Genomic DNA, 14,738 nt, shown 5'->3' with positions numbered 1-14,738 from the left:
AGAGAGCGTCTCCGTAGTAGATGTGAAAAGTTCGGATTCACGAATGTCGAGCAAGGGGTGTGATGACCCCCATTGGAAAATTGTTAGTCTCGCTATATCTATTCATTTCAAATGTGTTTTAGGCGGTTGCGGTTCAATGAATATTTTGAGATCGTAGAACATAATCAAAGGGTTGCAACGTAATGAAGGTCATTTCCTGACATAATGAAGAATGGCCTTTGCGGATAGACGCTTGGTATCGTACAACATCTGACGAAAAGTTGCGATTGAGATTAAATGAGTTTCAAAATTGAAAGACAGTGTCCCATTGCATGTTATCCAGTTTATATTTGAGTTTGGCCTGTTCTATTTTTTTGAAAGTATATTCTTCTGTATAAATTTATGTGCCAAAATGATACTCTATATACGAAAAGGGGTTTTTCAAGTATCGTGAATTCACTGAGATTATTTTTGATATAGAAGGAACTTTGTGATGTTATCCTTGAAATAATAAATTGAAATGTAAATCAAAGTATTTTCTATTATTTCAATTTGTCACCAAATGGTCATTTTTTCCAGTGAAAGAATTAGAATGTAAGATCGACACGTGAAAGTGAAAGTGAAGAAATAAGTAAGGTGAGAAAAAAAGGTGAATGAGATTCAATTTAATCGGCCATTCCAATGTAGTTTCTTTTTATTTTAATCTGGGGATAACGCTCGAGAAGAACAATTAAAGATAGTTAGGAAGATAAAGAGAGCGAGAGAAAGGGAGGAGAAAATGTGTGTGTGGGTGGGGCCGGGGGTGGTTGTCTCTAATATTTACCCACTTCACCCTATTTTTTGTGATTGCTGAGAGGGTTCCCTAGAATACGTAACAATAGGCTATGGTAACGCGCATGCGCGTCCGAGCGTTGCTAGTGCAACATTTGGCGCGCAATAAATAAGACTCCCACTATACTGCTTTGACATGACGTGCATGTGCACTGTTCAATGTTCGGAGAATCTTCTTTTCGATGAATACCTTGCAGTCTGAAATAAGGAGAAAACAATCTTCATGAATGGAAAGGAGGAATACATTTGAAAACAAGATATTCACGGAAAATCGACGCATTTTCAGTGAAATTTTCGCCCAAACGAAGTAAGTAGCATCTTACACAGTGGGTGATTTCAAGTACGGTGTTGGCATTGGTGTTGGAATTTGGATTGCTTCCTCTAGCTCCAAAAACTTATTCCGAGTTTGTAAAACTGGTTTAGATCACACTATTGACATTTCAACAACTACCGGTAGGCCTACATGTATTGAGTGACTTTTCAGGACCATCTTCATTTTACGTTTGGTGTTATACTCGTGTTAAAATTGACCTAGGCTAACACCAACACCAAAAGGTCAAGCACTGACCTTGAAATCGCCCAGTGTGCGTCGCCAGAACGTGGGAATGGGGGGGGGGGGGGAGGGGTGTTATCGCTCAAACTTCACAAACGATCAAAGTTATGACAAATTGAATGTTTGGAAAGACTGACAATCTCTTTTTTTAGTAGACTCTAGGCCTAATTAGATCTATTCCAATTCAGATATCATATTAACCGAAGAAAGAAATGGCACAAAATTCAAAACGAAAATCCCGCCGTCTTTTCCGATCACCTCTTGCTGCCCGATCTAACGTTAGATCCTAATTATAAGTTCTGAGCCTTAATTAGATTTACTGCAGTGTAGGCCTATATGGTAAGACCACCACATATCGACCACCTCTTTTGAAACCGACCACCTTGCGCGCGTTAAAATTATTGCGTATTACAAACGATACGCGCGGGAGAGTAGGCGCAGTGTCCATAGAAACGGTAAGAATCGATTTTACGAGAAAAAAAGAAGCAACAAACAGTAAAGATTTAGTAGAATTAATCAAAATTGTATTGACCAAACCCAAAACCCGCTGAAAAACCAAGAAATCCGATAGGAAACGGCTTTAGAACAAATATCCGTCGTCAATCGTCGAATCATGCGTCGGAGCTCGCAGTGGAAGTAGTGAGGCGATCATTTAGCATGTTGACGTCATAGAACTGATTTGAAAGAGTAAAAATATTTCGCCACCGCGACAAGAATCGGCCGTAAACTTAGTGTACCGCGGGTGGTCGGTTTCAAAAGACGGGTGCAAATGAGCAAATGGAAAATCGTCGCATTCGTTGATCGTCGATATATACGCAAATTGAATCGGAGTCGCCGAGCGAAACATGGGAATCTGATCTGCTCAATTTTCTGCACAAATGAGACGAAAACTGGGTAAAATTGATGAATATTTTCGCAGATATGATGCTTAGAAGATTAGGTGGTCGATAAGGGGTAGTTCCAACCATACCCTTGGGATATGGATTTGATAAAAGAATAATAATAATGTAGGCCCTACCTGTGTTGATCTATTAAAAACATGCAATTTTTGTGACAGGGCCTACCTCAAGCGTAGATCTAACCCTCGTGCATTTCATAATACACGCGCCACCATCTAAGTCTAACTTAGATCTAGATCTGTTGGTCTTTCTTAGATAGCTAGCGCGGGCCGCTATTTAGAATTCAAGAAGTAGCTTTAGATATAACGTTATATCATTATTATTATTTTTTGGACTGAACGTAGAATCCCAGGCGTCGGGAAATATGAGAATGAATAAATCCATATTAGATCTTGAACTAAAAAGATCCGAGAATAGGTGTGGTGTTTCATAGGCGGCGGGGGGGGGGGGGGGGGGACGGGGGGACCTGTCCCCCCTAAATTTGAGGTGGGAGGGACGATCCCCCCTAAATTGTTTGCTGAGAATTTTTTTTGTTGTTGTTGCTTGTCAATAAATGTTGTCGGTCCCCCCTAAAATTTTGGTTGATAACCTTTTTTTTGTTTTGGCTTGTCAAAATTTTTTGGTCGTCCCCCCTAAATTTTTTGACTTCCGCCGCCAATGGGTATTATTATTGAGGTTCGAAATAATTTTGAAGGAGAAATACTGTGATCAGGTGTTGACTTCAAGTAATGATGGCGAGCAATCCCTTAAATTACACAGAAAATTATGTGAAACGCACGAATCGATGCAACATAAAATGTCAAAGTTAAGAGGTATACATTTAGGGTCAATTTCTGAAGAAGAAGATTTTAGTCGGGAAGATTTATGGCAAGTTCCCCCAAGTCTACGCAATTCCCCGTATCTGCGCGATTCTAGTAAAACACGATACGCGACGACCACAGACTTGACAGATGCGATACATTGAAGAAAGATATTCGTGAAAAAATCCGACTCAAAATGGTGGAAAAATAATGAATTTGGGGCATTTCATGTGACGGCCTCAAAATGCAGCCTTTTCACCAAAATCCCCGAATTGCATGCAAAGTGAATGGGTGCGCAGACATGGGGTACCATTTCTTGGTTCAATCTGAAAACGACTGCCCGAGGTGTTTTCCAAGAAAATCATATATTTCTTTCAAATTTCGCTGAGATATTGCATGGGGAAATGCCTCTCAAACGAGACTCAAACAAAGTCTTGCTACTTCAGAAACAAAGTACCGAGAATAATATGCAATACGTTCTTTAGAGCTCATACGGAGCAATTGTTTCGTCAGAAACGTATCCTTAAAGTCAGTGACCTGTACCTCTTACAAATAGCTTGTATCAGCTCGATAAAATATGTTTACACTTTGTGATGGTTTATTAATTTTTGAGAAGTTCACAGAGTATGATCGCGATTTGACAAGAAGGCTTTGTGCAAACGAAACGAAAATTCAGTATCCAATATGGAGAAGGGAATTTCCACTTATTGGTTTTAAATTCATCCCTTAAACTATCATATACTTTCCCTTAGTGTCAAAAGATGCCCATCTTAAATCCCCCGCGAATTAACCCCCTTCTCGCCCCTTTTAAATAAAAATAGCTTGTATTCATGCTAGCACTTTCAAGGTGGATCTTGTGTTATCTCACAACCTGAATTATAGACTTGCAGGATAGGAATATTAAACGTGGACTGAGCTATCTTTTTGTGGTTTCATATTTTCTCTTACTACGGCTTCATTGGCATGGTTTGCGAAATGTTGCGTGTAACGTAAAATATCTAAAAAGACGGTCAAGCGTAAAGTTACATGTATGTCATGACATCACCTTTCTATATAGGCGGCGATTTCTTGTTATATTTAGTCCATCTAGGGGATAGGGGAACGACCCTTCACCTCAGACTGTTGCACAAAGTCGATGGGGGAAATTGCATTGCGGGGCGTGTCTCCCAATCTATACGTATCTGTTACTTTTTTCTGCTTCCGTAGTTGAATGTGTCTGCCATATGATTAGCCTCACAATTGTATTATGATACACTTAAAAAAATTATGTTGGATGTCTTTTCATATATATTGGATGTTTGCTAAGAAATGTATTACTATTTTATTGCAGCCATGCTCAAAATGAACGAGGCCAACAATTGCGACTACGACATCGACGATGATGGAGCTTGGGAAACTGTCTCCAAAAACAAGAAGACTAGAGACAAGATTAAAATGGACCAAAAACCTGTAGCCCCCAAAAGGATAAAGGCCGTTGGGTCTGCAGGAACACGACGTCCACTCAAACAAAGTAATCCACCCTCGGCAGGGAGGAAACCGGTAACATCTACGAATTGGAGAGAAGCTACGAAGAAAAAAGCAGAGTCCACAGAGATGCAGAAAAGAGTCCTCTTGAAGAATGTCCAGATTGGTCGATCTGCAATACCTCCCACGACACCGGCTAAGAAAGATACGACAAATCTACCTTGTAGAAGCGCTGCTGCCGGGGAAAATGTGACCACAAAAGACACAACCACAACTGTAAGGAAGTTTGATTCTTTCGAAGAGTATGACCAGACGTTTCCAGACCTACAGAAGGCTGATGAAGAAACTGTTGCCCCGATTCAATCTCCCCCAGTGCAACATTATGCTAATGTCCAGTCTTTCTATGAATCGAATGGGTACGACGTTACTGAAGACGTTATGCAGGCCCTAAATGCAATGATCATGAACAATCCTAGAATCCCATCGTTGTTTGACCCATCTGTAGAGCAAGGTGGTGTTACACAAATGAACGTTGTCGACCATGGGTACCCTGTAGCAGATGTTCTAGCAAATAACAGTTATCTGGATAATGGATCATACACAGGCGTTCCTTCAGATATTGGCTTTAAAGACCCTCATATGTTCCTTTCTGCTGAGCCAACGGGAGGAGAAGTCGATGTCAATCCCCATGAAAATCACTTCAATATCCAGGCCAACGAAGTCCTTCAGGGTGCTTTAGACATGCGGGAAACCACAGAAAGCGGCCAAGAAACCACAGATTTGGATGCGCTGGTGAATATCAATTTGTTATCCCAGAGTGTTGTAGCTGGAAAACAGATTGCAGAGAAACACGTTGTCGATGAGAAGGCTGCCTTAGACAGTGGTGAAAAGAGCACAAACATAGAATCTACCAGAAAATTGGTTCAAGATAACGACACCAATAGTGTTATTCGTAAAAGGATACCGTTGAAAAGAAAGAGGATAAAAGAACAGGGCAAATATAGACACAAAGAAAGTCAAGAACAGAATGCTGTGCTTGTGAAACAGGAATCAAATATTATGGAAGCGAACCAGAATGACCAGAAGGAGATGTCTACGCCCCGCGAAAGTATTGCGATCCTTCATTCTGACATCGAGTCAAAACATGATGAGATGGTAGATTCCGGCAATGATGGAAATGTCAACATGAAAGACAGAATACCTGTCGATTCTAATGCTAATGAGATTGTCTTGACAGATTCCAACGCAGTATTTAAAAGCGACAACCAAAACAACAATTGTCAGGATGCAGGAGCGAGCGAAGACGACAGTTGCCTGGAGCTCACTGGGATGGAGTCGATGTGTATTCCTGACTGCTTCGAGACTGATGATATTGTTTGCAGTCGTTGTGAGGAGAAGGCTACTAATAAAACAGCCGATGCAGGAGATTCTAGAATATTGCAAGGAAACACAGAAGTGATGTGTCCAGAAGAAACCACACCTTCAAGAGAGACCAAGAAGGTAGAAGAAATTGCTACGGAGGAACCAATACAGATGGTGATTGAATGTGTCCAGACCGATCCAACATTGGAAAAGGAGATGAAGGAAGTAAAAGTTGTTGAAGAAATACCGAATGCAGAGAAGGAGGAAAATAAGCAAGACATCACCAAACACGACATCCAGGAATATGGCATAAAATTATCTCTTTCACCCAAAGACAATCCTAATACAGATTGTCTGGAAAAAAAGCAAGTTGAATGTATCGATGCGATGAAGGATGAGCCAGAGCTTACTGCGGACAGGAAATTGACGTATGGTGATGTGATTGAATATGTGATGAAGCAGCTAAAGGATCTGTATTCAGGGTGAGCTATACATGTAATAATTGTGACTGCTCTTTGTTATTCCCGACTCGATGCAACACAGAATTCTGATCCCGCAATAAAATGTAATGTTTGAATATTCGATGATAAAGAACTGCTTTAGTGCCTGCCCAGCTCCCAAAACACAACACGAAACAATAACCGTCAAACTTAATTGTTACTTTGTTGATTAAATGAAAGCATATGAGACTTGATTGATCGATATGATTTATTACTAAAAAGACTGGGCTATTTCGAGCATTGGATTTGTACGCGAATTAACGTTTTTGAGCATTTTGGGTCTGCATGTACTTACGAAATGTTGCGTAGTTTTGGAACCGCGTAACCGTGGGTCGCAATTTTGGTCTCAAAAGTTGCGTGAGACTTGAAAGTAAAAATTCAGACGCGGTCAACAAATTTTGTGCGGCGGATTTATCGCGAAAAATGGCGAGGGGGTGGGGGCTGAATCAGCCCCTCCCAGTCTTTTTTTTTTTTTTGGGGGGGGGGAGGGGGATGGGTTTAACAAGTCTCGTTCAATCTCAATTTTCCAGAATGCGGGAAGTTTATCACCCTCTCCCCTGTCTCCTATTTCACAGGAAAGACAGCTTTCTTCCTGTGACTAAAATTGAACATGATGCCCTTCCCGAAGAATTAACTGGTCACCTGAATGTACTTCGGCAACTTGCATACAACTATACACCAAGTTTTCATCAATATGATACCACCTCGGAAGGATGTTCTGAATCGTCCAACAGTGATTCATCTGATTCATCCGAAGATTCCACAGAAGACTTTGAGGTGACCACATCGATTGGATTTCCCGAAACAGATATGGACAAGACGCTGTTGAAACGTTTCCACGAAAAGCTGCACGTGTTTGCGCAACTGAATCATCTGCATCAGGTGGTATCTCACCCAACACTTGCAGCCATGGCTGACGATTACAAGCTCATAGAGAATAAGGAGCTTCTCACAAGCTACGGATGCTACCTTTTCCCAGATCTGAAAATCAGTTCATTGTCAAGAAGTGAATCGGTTGGGAAGAGTTCCACTTTGGCCGTACTGATGGAAAAGGACCCTTGGGGCAACATCTCTGGAGTTCAGAATGAAGAAGGGAGTACCGTGCCATGTACCACGTTTGACAACGAAAATGCAAGATATGTTATAGAGAATTTTGTCACAACTGGAACAAACCCAGTTGAAGATGGCCACGCCCATCAGCAACTTTCAACCAAGGATCCGACATTTACCAACTCCGCTGCAGATATTCCATTACCGGAAGAACGGGATGGACACTGTTTCGAGACGAAAGATGGGCCAGGCGAAGCCTCCCTGAATTCCCTTATTTCGAGTCCGCACCTGACAAGTGCCAAGGGATTGGAGTTTTTCCAGCACTCTTTTCTTTCAAGTCCAGAAAATGTATCTGATGACGCTATCGTTTCTCTACAAGCTAATTCTGATTTAAAGGCCCCAGATGTAAAGGAATTATCCGAAGGGTCTTCTCGTCTTGTGGACATTCGTTGCTTCCTCTCGTCCCAACTGAAATGCATCGAAGAGAGTCTTGATAGGGAGATTCTGAATTCAATGACATTGCGTCAGCGTGAACACGAAGGGGATGCAGGACAGGGTGGAGATATGATAGGACGATCCCGTCTTGGTCTGGGATGTAACAAGGAACAAATCGCTGAATCTCCCATCAAGGACAAAATTGGTGTGAAGGTCGATGATACCACAGAATATCAAATTGATGATGAGGATATGCTTTGCAAAGGCTGGATGGACAAGACGCTAGTTGAATGCCTAGCAAACCCAAATGACGAGGTACCGACGGAGAGCCGAAACAGGAGGCAATATAGAACAAAGAAGTTCAGGGCTCTGCCTTATTGGTGGATGCCATGAAGCATGAAGTAACGTAGTTAATGGAAGGGTCCATGAATTTGGAAAGTATGTGTAAATATCATCTAATGAACTGTTATATGAAATCTTATACTACTTGAAGAGGTGATGGCAAGGGCACAAGAAAAAAAAATACACATTACAGAGACAATGGGTCTCTTAATTTACATTGGTTTATCAATGTCTTTTTTTAATGCTTTAAATGAGATGAATGCTACATATCGCCAAGATTCGCGATACATGTAAAGTACTTGAGCATCTGGAGGTGCCTCACCTTCAGTGACCAGTGACCGGGTTTCGGTTGAACTGGATAATAGATTTACCTAATGAATAAAAATGATGGATTTTTTTTGTTCTTTTACTTCTTTTACTCAAGAACATGGCAGTTGGGTCCAATGTCCAATATAACAACTTTGTGAAACACCTACCACGAGAGCTTTTAATTAGCATAATTGTCACCTGACCGGATATCTTATCTGAGATCTCTCCTCGAGTTTGAAAACTGCAAACGAAATATCAACGAATGCTATCGAATTAAGTACGTTCTATACCTTAACTGAATAACCGGCATGCTTGGCGTCGTTACCCGTCCGTGCCACATCGATGCACAAATGGGAGTTTTGCTAGCTGTTTGTGTAGTATAATAGGTCTATCAACTTGAGAGGGGAGGGCTGTTCCTAAAGGTTATTTTATGATGAAAATCTGGATTATGTTCAAATTAATGTTGAGCCATTTCATGTATGAAAATGTTAATATTTCTGTAAACACATGTTCATTGTGTAGATGAAATCTTTATGGAAAATGAGTCAGTTACTTTGGAAAAAAAATCAGGAAATTTTATCTATCGATTTAGCACTTCATAGACCAGTAATTCTCTAAAGTATTGAGGAAGATTGGGATAAAAAAATCCCTCCGCCTCGAATCTCTTTGAATTCGTTCGGAAATTGCTCGTCTCGACTTTAAATATGTTTACTATCATGTCTACACTTAAGAAACGTTTGGGAAATGACCCTGCCCGTAAATCTATTTTTGAAACCATCGGGCTATTCGAAATATGTACATGTTTGTAAAGACAAACTTTGGACAATTGTAGGGCCAGCTGGTCGTATTTTTCTTCTCAATCTCGTCTTTCAAACAGAGGGTTGTGGATGTGAATCCCTGCCATGGTATGTCTTTAGCAATAAATGTATCCACATTGTGCTGCACTCAACCCAGGTGAGGTGGATGGGTACCCGGCAGGATTACTTCCTCGAATGTGCAGAACGCTGAAAGGCAGCTCGAGCTAAGGCCTGGGTAACAATAATAGTACGCCTCCGAATAAATTATTTCTGGATAGGCTACATATATACATGTTTATATAAATGTCATTATTATTAAAATGCAACCTAGATGATTTCCTTTGATGATTATTACGGGAAAAATAAGTTGATGGAATTCCAAGAAAAGAACTAAAAGCTTTCAGGCTATATAAAATAGCCCTATCGAACTTTTAGAAAATGTTCAGAAACATTTCCTGTACAAAGGGTGTAAATAAATGGCCACCACCCGTGCATTGTTTACTTTAGCGTAAGGTCACGTCAGTGGATATTTCGGCTTAAATTACTTATGAATGAGGTGAGGGAATACACAAATCACAGACAACCAAATTTATTTTTGTACAGCATATTGATTTTAATCTTGACATGTTCGTTGATCGTAGTTTTGATTAACTCATATTAATATCATTGCTATTGCATTGTCAACTATTTGTAGATATTGAAATTCTGTATGATTAGAAATGATTTATCTACAGAAATATTAATACACCCATCAGATTAAAGTTTGCTTTTCGAATTTCATTTTCCAGTATAGGGCCTATGTTTATAACTAAGTGATTTATGAAAAACATTTTGTAAAAATAATGAAAGAAAATAAGGGGATAGTTATTGATATCCTTTGCATTCTATATTGTCAATAATTGTATATTTTTGTTATTTGGTGGCCGAGTTTTACAAAGCTTTGCTCTCCCCGGGGTCACCTTACCATGATTGGAATTTTGTATAAAAGTTTGTCGTCAATTTGTATTGTTTTGTTTAATTTGATGGTTAAGCAAATAAATAAAATTTTATTTAATTGAAATCTCTATCTTGGTTAGGGCTTGGCATTCTGCTTTTTTCCCCCTGAAAATCCCGTGCAAGTTTCCACAAGCTTCAAGAGGTACATGTACAGGCGCGTGAGTGTGGGGGTGTGCGTGTTTTGTGTATGGTTGGGTATGCTGAACGTTATGTGACATGGTGTGTGCTTGGAGGTATGGGAATGAAAAGACTTCGGGGATGTAAAGGGGTACTGAAGGCTGAAAATAATATGACTTGAAGAGAGTAAGAAAAATCAGACAAACAAAACACTGAATTTTTTAAATCAAATTCGGACAAGGAATAACAAAGTTATAGCATTTTAAAGATTTGCATTATTCCCGTGAAACAGTTGTGGGCATGTCTTCATGAATAATTAATGAGAAAACAGATGATGTCTTATCCCCACTTGTTCTTATGTATTTTATGATAAGAAATTTTCTTTATTCCAATTTTTCCTTAAAGGACAAAGTCTACCCCAACAACAAGTTGATTTGAATCAAAAGAGAAAAATCCAACAAGCAGAACACTGAAAATTTCATCAAAATCGGATGTATAATAAGAAAGTTATGACCTTTTATAATTTTGCTTAATTAAAAAAAAACAGTCATATGCACATCCTGGGGCCCGTTGCATAAAACTTTTTACCTGAGAAAACTCAGGTTGTCTTTACCGGAGTTTTTTGCCCTGTGTTAAAGTCAATGGCAGATATCAGACTAACCTTAGTTTTCAGTTTTTACCAGAGTTTTCTCAGGTAAAAAGTTTTATGCAACAGTCCCCTGGTGGGAATGCAAATGAGGAGTCTGATGACGTCATCCAACCACTATTTATTTTGTATTTTATTATATGAAATAGGGAATATTCTATTTGTCTCCTCATTGTCAAGTGAAACAATGATTAATTTCTCCCTGAACATGTAGAATGAGCATTGTTTAATCCTATATGATTCAGTGAAGTTGGCCCTTATTGTCAAATCTATAAAAAATGAAATATTGTATAATTCAAACAATACAAAAACAAAAGAAATAGTGAGTGAGGGACATCATTGACTGTTTCATTTGAGTTGTGCATATCACTGTTATGTGAAAAATAAGCAAAACTTTAAAATGTCATAACCTTCTTATTTTAAATCCGATTTTGATGAAATTTTCAGCGTTTTACTAGTTTGAATTTTCTCTATTTATTCAAATCAGCATTTTTCTGGGGTGGACTTGTTCTTTAAAGAACTAAGGATATTGGAATAACAAGAGATTAAGTGCATTAGATATTAATTGCTGCAATGTACTTCATTACAAGAGAGACACATCATTTACACATGAATGAAAAAATGAAACAAATGTGATATCATGTAAAACAAACGAAAAAGGAAAGTGGGGATGAGACATCATTAGTCCATCTAATGAATGTTCATGACGACGTGCATATAACTGTTTTTTTATATTGCTAAACTGTAAAATTCAATAACTTTGTTTTTTGTGATCGAAGTTTGATGAAATTTTCTGAATTTTGCTTTGTGAATTTCGCTCTATTGATTGAGATAAAAATATTTTCAGCGCGGAGCATTCCTTTAATTGAGAGTAATCATGGTGGTCAAGAAGTTATATATGTTAAGGCCCCTCACACCTAAAGGCCCCCTCACACCTAACCGAATTTCCGTAAATATGCCTTACGATGGCTGGAGAAAGGCATTTTTAAACAAATCTTTTCAATGGTAACTGATTTTGGGTTCGTACATCTTCTGAACTAACAGCTGCGATTATTTCGGTAATCGTTAGTTTATCGTTCATGTTTTATTGTCGCGCGTAGTCCCTCATCGCGCTTTTGCCAAAGTGGACCGATCTCGAAAGAGATCTTAACGAAGCAACACGATGACACAAAGTACGTCTTCGTTTCTAATCGCAAGCCATAGCAAACCATCACTGATTGGTGATTTTTATTTACTAGATTGCTCTCGGCCAATCGTTTGCAAGGATTTTTCAAGTAGCTTTTTAGCAATAAAAAGTTAACATCAATTTTTGACAAGACTAACTGTCGGGGACAGACAATCTGGATGATGATCCTACCGAGAAAGCAAAATATTCACGTTCACAAACACGATGAAGAGGGTTATTTTGTGGCCTATCCCACTTAAGATATTTACACATATTATAGGCCTATTGAATATTTCCGGATATTTACCCAATAGGTGTAATCAAACATTACTATCTGAAATCATTTGACGGGGATCCGGACGAAATGTAATTGAAAATATCATTCAAACTGAAGTTGTGGACATCCTTGATTTAATCCCATGAATATCCTCAGCATATTTACCTGTTTGGGGTGGGTGAGGGGGGGGGGGGTGCTAATTAACTTATTGTAGGGAGTGAAATGATTAGATTAAGAGTTATTTTCACTTGTTGACGAAATTTCACCCCTTTTTAAAGTGCAGTAGGGTGAAACAATCGTTCTCTCTAAATTCATTGCAAATTGAGTGATCCATGGACGTAGAACTGTAAGGGAAGTGAAGGATAGTTAAAAATCAATCATTTTTAGAGAGATTATTCGTATGAATTACCATATAAATACATCAACATAATTAGGTTCAAATTGGCTGATTAGTAAGACATATTCCGTATTCATATTATAGACATGTAATTTGAAATTTCTACACAAATTTTTGAAGTACAATGAACGTTACACTTTGTTCAAAACCCATGTCATGTTCACCGAAACGTAAAGTTGTAGAGTAATGTATACTTAACAGGTTTAAACATTAAAATGGAAGTCTATGCACTTTTCTGGGAGTAAATGTGCTTTTTAAAACACCAAAATGGAATTCAAAGTTTTGTGTTTATGTGAAGAAAATATTCCAATATCCAGGTTGGGCCTACAAGGGATGGTTTCAGGAAGAAGTGTCGGTAGAAGATACAGAGAGATACAACATTTCTCCGGTGCTCGAGTGAAAAAAGTTCAACCTTGGAAGGGTCTTCAATTCTCAAGGGGCGGAGTGTTGTCCGCTGTAACCTTTCAAGAAGTGTGAGTAGTACCAGCTCCAGCCCAAATCGGACATGCATACTCCTAATATAAGCTTTGTAGTTTGTGACCCTTGCCTTGATTGGAAGGAGATCTCTCGAGCAGCTCAATATGTATAACCTTTTTGCAACCTTTTTGGCAAGGCATGAGACGTAGGGAGCCCAGGTCAAGTGTTGGCGATGATGTCACCAAGTGGGGTAATGCTCTTTGTTGGTTTTAGGGCTGAGTTCATAAAGTGAAGAGGAGTACGTGGTTCTGGTTTCGCACCCTGCTGATGATCAGCCCTTCTGTCTTGCTTGCATTGCAGGTGATACACCAATCTGTTGCCCATTTCTCAATTTTCGACAAGTCACGCTGAAGACTCTCAGCACAGATGGTTCTGTGGCAAGAATTTTTTATAACAATATGTAGGGTTGAGTCATCAGGTGAAAACCATTTTCTACTTGGGAAGTCAGATCGTCGATGTACATAAGAAATAGTAGGCGCCCTACCACACTTCCGTGTGGCACACCAGCAGTGATGGTCTTGGATGTTCATGATGTTGAAGTGAAGCCATCTAGAACAACAGCCTGCTGTCTATTGGCTAAGAAAATATAAATCCATCCTTTTATATCACCATGTATGCCAAAAGATGACAGTTTTGACAGAAGACCGAGATGCCAAACACGATCAAAGGCTTTCTTGATGTCTAGAGCTATGATCTTGAATTCCTGTTGATAGTCTAAAGAGTCGTTCCACAACTGAGGGATATATTAAAGTATGTCAACTGTTGATCTCTTTCCCCGGAACCCACATTTTGTATCGCTAAGAAATTGGTGACTTTTACGATGTATTCGAATTTGGTCGCCATTTATGCTCTTCATTACTTTCGAGATAATCGAAAGCAGGGATCTGGGCCTGTAGTTCGATGGATCCTGTATGTTCCCTTTCTTGGGCGCAGCTACAACATGGGCAGTTTTCAACTCTGAATGTATGTTTTTTTCTGTTCAAGGACAACTTTGTCGCAAATCTAACTTTACATCACAGTTAAACATACCTCTTTATTATCCAAACGTTAAGACATATACTACACAGTCATGGTATCAAATTATTTGAGAGAGGACATTTCAGGCCATATGTATAATAATATTTTGTAAATGACGTATTTTTTCCCTTAAATTAGGGATTTACGAGGTGTCAATATTTTCTTTACTCATACGGTAGTGCCGATCACAAAAGAGAGAGAACAAAAAATCAGTTCAGATTAATCACATGTTCATTTAATATGACGTCATTTTCCCTTAATTTCTCGCATTGAGAAATTAGGCGTCAACGTCGGGAAAATCCCTTTTTCGATTTTCGGATTAGCC

This window comes from Lytechinus pictus, chromosome 14 (assembly GCF_037042905.1).
Source record: "Lytechinus pictus isolate F3 Inbred chromosome 14, Lp3.0, whole genome shotgun sequence".
Lineage (NCBI taxonomy): Eukaryota > Metazoa > Echinodermata > Echinoidea > Temnopleuroida > Toxopneustidae > Lytechinus > Lytechinus pictus.
The sequence above is the reverse complement of the archived record's forward strand: the minus strand, read 5'-3'. Positions refer to the sequence as shown.